Source organism: Heteronotia binoei, chromosome 1 (genome assembly GCF_032191835.1).
Source record: "Heteronotia binoei isolate CCM8104 ecotype False Entrance Well chromosome 1, APGP_CSIRO_Hbin_v1, whole genome shotgun sequence".
In the NCBI taxonomy this organism is placed as follows: Eukaryota; Metazoa; Chordata; class Lepidosauria; order Squamata; family Gekkonidae; genus Heteronotia; species Heteronotia binoei.
This window is the reverse complement of record NC_083223.1, coordinates 241,352,728-241,362,650: the sequence shown is the minus strand read 5'-3', so window position 1 is coordinate 241,362,650 and position 9,923 is coordinate 241,352,728.

The window sequence follows — 9,923 nt, the reverse complement described above, 5'->3', positions numbered from 1 at the left end:
ATCAGTGGCTATTAGCCACAGTGTGTGTGTGTGTGTGTGTGTGTGTGTGTATATATAATTTTTTTTGGCCACTGTGTGACACAGAGTGTTGGACTGGATGGGCCATTGGTCTGATCTAACATGGCTTCTCTTATGTTCTTATGTGTCTTGAGTAGAAACCTATACTAGATTAAAAAAAAAAGAATGGACAATTTCAGGTTTGTTGGTTTGCTGTAGTGACATCTCTTGGGGAAAGAATAGAAGACAAAAGGGATCAGGAGGGGTGGAGATGGGTAGCAGGATCTGGCTGATGATAACTGTAAAATTATGGGATTAGTCCAATGATATTCTAATGACAGAGGTGTTTTCTTGAATGGGTGGCAGGAAGATTCCTTTATCCACCAGCAATTGTTATGGTGGCCTCACATCAGGTCCTTGGTGTCTGGCTGGGCAGCCAACATCTGCATCGCCAAAGCTTGATGCAAAGACTCCAGAATGTAGTACATGGTGAAGAGACAGCCTCTTCATGGCTGCTACAGGAAAATAGTTGTCATTTTGAAATTTCCAGGAACATGGGCTTCTGCTTGCTTTGCTGCTGGTCCTGTCTCCATGTAGATGGGGCTGCAGGCATCTGCAACAGAGGCTGAATAGCCAGGGGATGAAGCACAATCTTGTCTTTTTGTGGGCAACTCTGTTCACAGTGTAGCAGCCCATGTGTGTGGGGGGTGTTTTATACCTTGCTTGGCTCACCACCAAGACAGTCCAGGGGGCCAAGTGCCCAGAAGCTGGTCTGGCAGAGGTGCCAGACCATGTTCAGTCCATTATAGCCAAATGTTTGGTGTGTGGGTTGCTTGAAGGCATGGCTTTCTGGCAACAATTACCCCAACCTCATGGTTGGTCTGCTTCCTGACTCTTGCTGAAATCACTCAGTCGCCATACTTGGACTTTGCTCCGTGCATCTCATAGTTTGTTTTCTGCATCCAAATCTGCTTCCCCAACCTTCTGGTTGTTTGATGTTCTGGATCCCCCCTCTTTGACTGAAATCACTGAGCTTTCCCCTTGTTGGAACTTTATCCCTATATCCACCACCTGTTTCTGCACCAGACTGCCAACTATCTTTTATTTTCAGGATCCCCTTTATTCTCCAAAACCATCACTGGGTTGACTAACTGCTAGCCTGTAGCCAGTTCCTCTTTCCCAAGTTTCCCCCCAATAAACAACAACTCATAGGCAGGAAAGGTAAGGTAAAAATTTGTATTTCTTTATTGTATTCTATTGCCTTGCTATTCTTGCATTTCCATTTTTCCATTCTGTATCTTGTTAGAGGAATAAGGATCTTTCTTATTTAAGAACTATTTTCTCCCTCTTTCTTTTGGAGTGCTGCACTGAACTGAGTCCCTGGTATACATGTATTGGTATCCTAGAGGAGATCCATGAGCTCCTAATCCTTTTAACTGTTCAGGATGTCTGTAAATCAATGCTTTTTAAGACAACATTCAGCATGAACTCATTTGCATATTAGGCTACACCCCTTAATGTCACAATTGTTTAACAGGGCTTTTTGTGGAAAAGGTCCAGCAGGAATTCGTTAGTATATTAGGCCTCACCCCCAGGCACCAAGCAGCTGGAACTGCATTCCTGTGTGTTCCTGCTCAAAAAAAGTCCTGCTTCAGACAGTCCTATACAGTCATGTAGGGTACTGGTATTATGAAATAATACTACATATGACTTAGTTGTTACAGTCAGGTTGTAAGGATTTTGGATTTGATAGCTCTTTTATGTGTTGTTATTTTTCAACCATTGTTAGTTGCACTGATGAAAGAGCAGGGTGCATAGGTTTTCAAAATAAATTAATAACTAGAACTCCCTTGGTTATAGCTTGAGAGTTCTCCCTAGGAGTGCGCACTGAGAAAAAAATTCATTATAATTTTAAATTCATAGCGGGAGGGTCAACATGATTATTTGTTATTAGGTAGGATATTACTGGTTTCTGTTTCAAATTAAGAACATAAGAACATAAGAGAAGCCATGTTAGATCAGGCCAATGGCCCATCCAGTCCAACATTCTGTGTCACACAGCGGCCAAATATATATATACACACACACACAATGTGGCTAATAGCCACTGATGGACCTCTGCTCCATATTTTTATCTAACCCCCTCTTGAAGGTGGCCATGCTTGTGGACGCCACCACCTCCTGTGGCAGTGAATTCCACATGTTAATCACCCTTTGGGTGAAGAAGTACTTCCTTTTATCCGTTTTAACCTGTCTGCTCAGCAATTTCATCGAATGCCCACGAGTTCTTGTATTGTGAGAAAGGGAGAAAAGTACTTCTTTCTCTACTTTCTCCATCCCATGCATTATCTTGTAAACTTCTATCATGTCACCCCTCAGTCGACGTTTCTCCAAGCTAAAGAGCCCTAAGCGTTTCAACCTTTCTTCATAGGGAAGGTGTTCCAGCCCTTTAATCATTCTAGTTGCCTTTTTCTGAACTTTCTCCAATGCTATAATATCCTTTTTGAGGTGCGGCGACCAGAACTGCACACAGTACTCCAAATGAGACCGCACCATCGATTTATACAGGGGCATTATGATACTGGCTGATTTGTTTTCAATTCCCTTCCTAATAATTCCCAGCATGGCATTGGCCTTTTTTATTGCAAACGCACACTGTCTTGACATTTTCAGTGAATTATCTACCATGACCCCAAGATCTCTCTCTTGGTCAGTCTCTGCCAGTTCACACCCCATCAACTTGTATTTGTAGCTAGGATTCTTGGCCCCAATGTGCATTACTTTGCACTTGGCCACATTGAACCGCATCTGCCACGTTGACGCCCACTCACCCAGCCTCAACAGATCCCTTTGGAGTTCCTCACAATCCTCTCTGGTTCTCACCACCCTGAACAATTTAGTGTCATCCGCAAATTTGGCCACTTCACTGCTCACTCCCAACTCTAAATCATTTATGAACAAGTTAAAGAGCATGGGACCCAGTACCGAGCCCTGCCGCACCCCGCTGCTTACTGTCCTCCACTGCGAAGACTGCCCATTTATACTCACTCTCTGCTTCCTATTACTCAGCCAGTTTTTGATCCACAAGAGGACCTGTCCTTTTACTCCATGACTCTCAAGCTTTCTAAGGAGCCTTTGATGAGGAACTTTATCAAAAGCTTTCTGGAAGTCAAGGTAAACAACATGTATCGGGTCTCCTTTGTCCACATGTTTGTTCACCTCAAAGAAATGTAACAGGTTAGTGAGGCAAGATCTTCCCTTACAGAACCCATGCTGAGTCTTCCTCAATAATCCGTGTTCATCAATGTGCCTACTCATTCTGTCCTTGATAATGGTTTCTACCAACTTTCCCGGTATTGAAGTCAGACTGACTGGCCTGTAATTTCCCGGATCTCCTCTGGAACCCTTTTTAAAGATGGGGGTGACATTTGCTACCTTCCAGTCCTCAGGAACAGAGGCAGATTTCAATGAAAGATTACAGATTTTTGTTAGAAGATCCACAAGTTCAACTTTGAGTTCTTTCAGAACTCCTGGATGTATGCCATCCGGACCCGGTGACGTATTAGTTTTTAATTTGTCCATTAGTTGTAGGACCTCCTCTTTTGTCACCTCAATCTGACTCAGGTCTTTCAACACCCCTTCCAATATTAGTGGTTCTGGGGCGGGCAAACACTTCTCATCTTCCACGGTGAAGACGGAGGCAAAAAATGCATTCAGCTTCTCAGCCATTTCCCCATCCTCCTTCAGTAATCCTTTTACCCCATGGTCATCCAAGGGCCCCACTGCTTCCCTGGCTGGTTTCCTACTTCTAATATATTTGAAGAAAGTTTTATTGTTGGTCTTTATGTTTTTTGCAATATGCTCCTCATAGTCCCTTTTTGCCTGCCTGATCACAGTCTTGCATTTGATTTGCCACTGCCTGTGTTCCCTTTTATTAATCTCACTTGGACTGGTTTTCCACCGCTTAAAGGAGTCCTTCTTACCTTTTACAGCTTCCATTACTTTGTTTGTTAACCATGCTGGCCTCTTCTTATACCTGTTTGTGCCTTTCCTAACTTGTGGTATGTATTTTATCTGAGCTTCTAGGATTATAGTTTTAAATAGTCTCCAAGCTTCCCCAAGGGTTTTGACCGTATTTACCTTTCCTTTCAGTTTCCTCCTCACATGCCTCCTCATCTCAGAGAATTTACCCCTTTTAAAGTTAAATGTGGTTGTGGCGGACTTTTGGGGCAACTCCCTATTTATACAAACGGTGAAATCAATAACATTATGGTCACTGTTCCCAAGCGGCGCAATCACTTTTACATCTCACCAAGTCTTGGGCATTACTTAGGACCAGATCCAGGATCGCCCCACCCCTGGTAGGTTCTGAGACCATCTGCTCCATAGCACAGTCATTGAGAGCATCAAGAAACTCAATCTCTTTCTCTCGACCAGAACACATATTGACCCAATCAATCTGCGGGTAGTTAAAATCACCTATTACGACACAGTTTTTACGTTTAGCCGCTATCTTTAATCTTTCCATCATATTATAATCATCCTCTCTCTTTTGATTTGGTGGGCGATAACAAACTCCCATAGTTAAATTTCCTTTTGGGCCCTCTATTTCAACCCAAAGCATTTCTAAAAGGGAATCTAATTCTCTGACCTTGCTCCTTCTTGCTTCTTGCTGATTCTTGCTCCCCCTGATTTTTGGAGCATTATTTTCAGTGGTGAATCAATTCAAGGGTCTGCAGGGGTGGCCAACGGTAGCTCTCCATATGTTTTTTGCCTACAGCTCCCATCAGCCACAGCCAGCATGGCCAATGGCTGGGGCTGATGGGAGTTGTAGGCAAAAAAACATATGGAGAGCTACCATTGGCACCCCTGGTCTGTGGCATCTGCTTTAAAATATTCTCTCTCTCTCGGCTTGACTTCACGAACGAAGATTTAAGAAGGGTGCAGTAGTCCACGTCTGCTGCACGCTCGCTGGTGGCTGACAAGACCAATGCGGGACAGGCAGATCCGGCCACAGTGGCTGCAGGGGAAAGTCTGATTTGGGGTTGGTGTTGTAGCAGGGCGATTCTTCCTCAATCTCCTTTTGTCCTCAAGACCAGCTATGTGTGTGTTCTCAAAGGAAGAGACAGCCTGGTGGATGGTGTGCCTCCATGCTTTGCGATCTGAGGCTAGGTCAGACCACTGGTGATGGTTGATGCGACAGGTGCCAAGGGATTTCTTCAAGGAGTCCTTGTACCTCTTCTTTGGTGCCCCTCTATTTCGATGGCCAGTGGAAAGTTCGCCATACAGAGCAATCTTGGGAAGGTGGTGGTTTTCCTTCCTAGAAATATGCCCTGCCCAGCGCAGCTGCGTCTTCAACAGCAGTGCTTCGATGCTTGTAACCTCCGCCCTCTTGAGGACTTCAGTGTTGGTCACAAAGTCACTCCAGTGGATGTTGAGGATGGTGCGAAGGCAGCGCTGATGAAAGCGCTCAAGGAGTCGCAGGTGATGACGGTATAAAACCCACGATTCGGAGCCGTAGATGAGGGTTGTCAACACAACCGCTTTGTAAACATTGATCTTTGTGCCTTTTTTCAGATGCTTGTTGCTCCATACTCTTTTGTGCAGTCGGCCAAATGCACGGTTTGCCTTTGCCAGCCTGTTGTCGATCTCCTTGTCGATCTTGGCATCTGAGGAGATGATGCACCCCAGGTAGCTGAACTGCTGGACTGTCTTCAGTACTGATTCACCCACAGTGATGCAGGGAGGGTGATAATCTTCCTGGGGTGCAGGCTGGTGGAGAACTTCTGTCTTCTTCAGACTAACTTCTAGGCCGAATAGCTTGGCAGCCTCTGCAAAGCAGGACGTCATATGCTGCAGAGCTGATACCGAGTGGGAGACGAGTGCAGCATCATCAGCAAATAGTAGCTCTCGGATGAGTTTTTCCATTGTCTTGGAGTGGGCCTTTAGTCGCCTCAGGTTGAACAGGCTGCCATCGGTTAGATAGCGGATGTAGACACCATCGTCGTCATCTAGCTCTCCTGCGGCTCTTTGAAGCATGATGCTAAAGAAGATCGTAAAGAGAGTTGGCGCAAGTACGCAGCCTTGCTTTACACCTGTGCCTATTGGGAAGGGCTCCGAGAGGTCGTTGTAGTGTCTGACTTGGCCTCGCTGGTCTTCATGTAGCTGGATGATCATGCTGAGGAATCTCGGGGGACATCCTAAACGTTCCAAGATTTGCCACAGGCCTTTCCTGCTAACGGTATCGAAAGCTTTGGTAAGGTCGACAAAAGTCACATATAGACCCTTGTTCTGTTCCCTGCATTTCTCTTGGAGCTGCCTGAGAACAAATACCATGTCGGTGGTGCTCCTGTTAGCTCTGAAGCCGCACTGACTCTCTGGGAGGAGTTCTTCTGCAATGGTGGGCACCAGTGTGTTCAGGAGTATTCTGGCAAGGATTTTGCCTGCGATGGAGAGCAGGGTTATCCCCCGGTAGTTGGAGCAGTCTGACTTTTCTCCTTTGTTCTTGTATAGATGATGATGATTGCATTGCGAAAGTCCTGTGGTAGTTTGCCTTGTTCCCAGCAGGTGACAAGTACTTTGTGAAGTGTGCTATGTAGTACTGTGCCCCCATGCTTCCAGATCTCTGGTGGGATTCCATCAACTCCCGCTGCCTTGCCACTTTTCAGTTGCTTGATGGCTTTAACAGTCTCTTCTAGAGTGGGGATCTCATCCAACTCTGTTTTCACTGGTTGAAGTGGGGTGAGGTGGATTGCTGAATCTTGAACTACGCGGTTGGCACTGAAGAGAGCCTGAAAATACTCCGACCACCGGTTCAGTATTGATGCCTTGTCTGTGAGGAGCACTTGGCCGTCTGCACTACGCAGGGGACTCTGAGCCTGATATGATGGGCCATATACTGCCTTCAGGGCTTCGTAGAACCCTCTTAAATCACCAGTGTCTGCACACAGCTGGGTTCTCTCTGCAAGCTTGGTCCACCACTCGTTCTGAATGTCTCGAAGCTTGCGCTGGAGGTTGCTACATACAGCATGAAAGATTGCTTTTTTCCCGGGGCAGGAGGGCTGAGCAAGACGTGCTTGGTAGGCAGATCTCTTTTTCGCTAGTAATTCTTGGATCTCTTGATTGTTCTCATCAAACCAGTCCTTGTTTTTCCTTGTGGAGAACCCGAGGACTTCTTCAGAGGTCAACAGGATGGTAGTTTTTAGGTGTTCCTAGAGTGCTTCTGGAGAAGGGTCTGTGGGGCTACTGGGGTCCTCAATTCTTGACTGGAGTTTTGCCTGGAAGGCAGCTTTAACTTCAGCTGACTGAAGGCTGCCAACCTGAAGCTTCCTCCGAGGGATACCTCCTCTCCTGGGTGTGGGTTTAAAGTGAAGATGGAGATTGCAGTGTACAAGACGATGATCCGTATGACATTCCGCACTGGGCATTACTCGGGTGTGTAAGACATCTCGAAGGTCTCTCTGGCACAGCAAAATGTAGTCGATAAGGTGCCAGTGCTTGGACCGTGGGTGCATCCAGGTTGCCTTCAGGCTGTTCTTCTGCTGAAAGATAGTGTTGGTGATGGTGAGCTGGTGCTCCGTGCAGAATTCTAGCAGGAGGCGCCCGTTATCATTGCAGTTGCCAATTCCATGTTTGCCCAGTACTCCTTTCCAGGCTTCCGAGTCTTTACCTACTCTGGCATTGAAGTCGCCAAGGATGATCACCTTGTCCTCTGTAGGGGTCTTCCGTACGAGGTTGCGTAGATCAGCATAGAACTTGTTCTTTTCTGCAAGGTCTGCTTGAAGAGTTGGGGCATACACACTGAAGAGTGTTGCATGCTGCTTGTTTTGAAGTGGGAGGCGCATGGACATGATGTGATCTGAGTGACCTGTTGGCAGGTTTTCGAGTTTGGAGGCAATGGAGTTCCTGACCATGAAGCCAACGCCAGAAAGGCAGCTCTCAGCCTTTGACTTACCCGACCAGTAGAGAGTATAGCCAGCACCATGTTCTTGAAGACTACCTTCCTCAGGGAAATGGACCTCACTGAGAAGTGCTATGTCAATATTCAACCTGAGAAGTTCGTGGGCAACTAGAGCAGAGCGTCGTTCAGGGCGACCACTGTCTACTGCGTCAAGCATGGTTCTGGTGTTCCAACACGCAAGCTTAAGTCTTTGCACACTTTGTGAGGCAGGTGCATGCCTTTTCTTTGTTGTTATTTTTTGACCGCAAGTAAGGATGCCCGTTGACCGCGGCTAGGCAACTGGGGTGGGGGAGACGAGCTTTGTTTAGGCCACCTTTTCTAGGCCCCTCTCCGTGTGGAGCAAGCAGTGCTGTCCCTAGATAAGGCTGCTTGGTCGTTCAGGGTGCTGCCGAAAGATGCTTTCGTCTCCGGGTCAGCATCAGGCGACCAATACCCTGAACCGCCTACATGCAGTATCGGGACTGAGGCTTCCAGTGGCATCTTCCACCTGCCGTTTCGCCCCTTGCCCATCGCTGCAGGACTTGGTGTGTTGTGGGTTGTGGATGTGGATATGCCCTTCAGGCCTGCGCAGAGGAATTTTTAGGTGAGGCACAGTGTGCGCAGTACTGGCTCCACCCTTTCACCTTGGGGTCATCTGCCATGGCCCAGTAAGCCGGGACGCCGGCAGCGAGTCCTCCAGGTGGTAGGTGTTACATTAACGAGCTCTATCTGCCCGGGTTTGGTGTTAGAGTTTTCCTTCTCTTGGCTGACGAGGTTGGTGAGCCCAGCCTGCCCATCTGGTTATACCGCCGGACATTTGGTCGCACCATGACGTGGCAAACTCTGTGAGAAACGGGGGGGACCAGCGAGAAGGTGTTGCCACGGATGCAGTAATGCAGGAGAGGCCATTGCAGTGACCATCTGCCAAGCATAGCCAGACAGTGACCACGCGGCATTCACTACACCGGGAAGGAGAGGCTATGTATTGCGCATACACTTTCCCTGGGGGGGCAGGATACCCAAGAGGGAGCCCACCCCTCCCCCCCTTTAAAATATTAAAGCACTGAATTTGCACAAAACATAGTCCTCCCTAAAATCTAAATGCCTCCAAGTTGTAAGTTTCTGCAGACTCCTGAAAAGGTGCCCCTGCTATTCTACTTACAAAGTAAAAAAGGGCCCACAAAAGAAGGGAGGGAAGGAAGGAGCTGGCCAGAAATGCAGCTCTGCTATTATTCCCTAACTAGGATGGGGGGAAGGGTTATAGTTGTTTTTCAGCCAAATGACACCAAAATGGCACAGGTATTAGCGCTGCCTGTCAGCTAAAGACCTGCCAAATGTCAAGGAAATTTAACTAAGGGCTCCAACTCTGCAAGCTCCTGGCCAATCTATTTGTGGAGGAAGAAAGGGCTCTGCCCCATGAAGGAGGGAGGGAACTAGAAGTCATTAGGACTCACAAATCTGCTAGGCTATCCCCCCCCCACCCGCCATTTGCTCCTTCGGAGGACAGCTATGGTGAACCTGGGCAGTATAATAAAAAGTAGAGACATCATCCTGCCAACAAAAGCCCGTATAGTCAAAGCGATGGTATTCCCAGTAGTAATGTATGGCTGTCAGAGTTGGACCATAAGGAAGGCCGAGTGCAGAAGAACAGATGCTTTCAAGTTATGGTGCTGGAGAAAATTCTTGAGAGTCCCTTGGACTGCAAAATCAAATCAGTCAGTCCTAAGGGAAATCAACCCTGACTGTTCCCTGGAAGGTCAGATCCTGAAGCCGAAGCTCAAATACTTTGGCCACCAAATGAGAAGGGAGCACTCACTGGAGAAGACCCTGATGCTGGGAAAGACAGAAGGCAAAAGAAGAAGGGGATGGCAAAAGATGAGATGGCTGGACAGCGTTACTGATATAACTAACATGAATTTGAGCAGACTTTGGAGGATTGTGGAAGACAGGAAGGTGTGACTTGGTCCATGACATTGCAAAGAGTCGG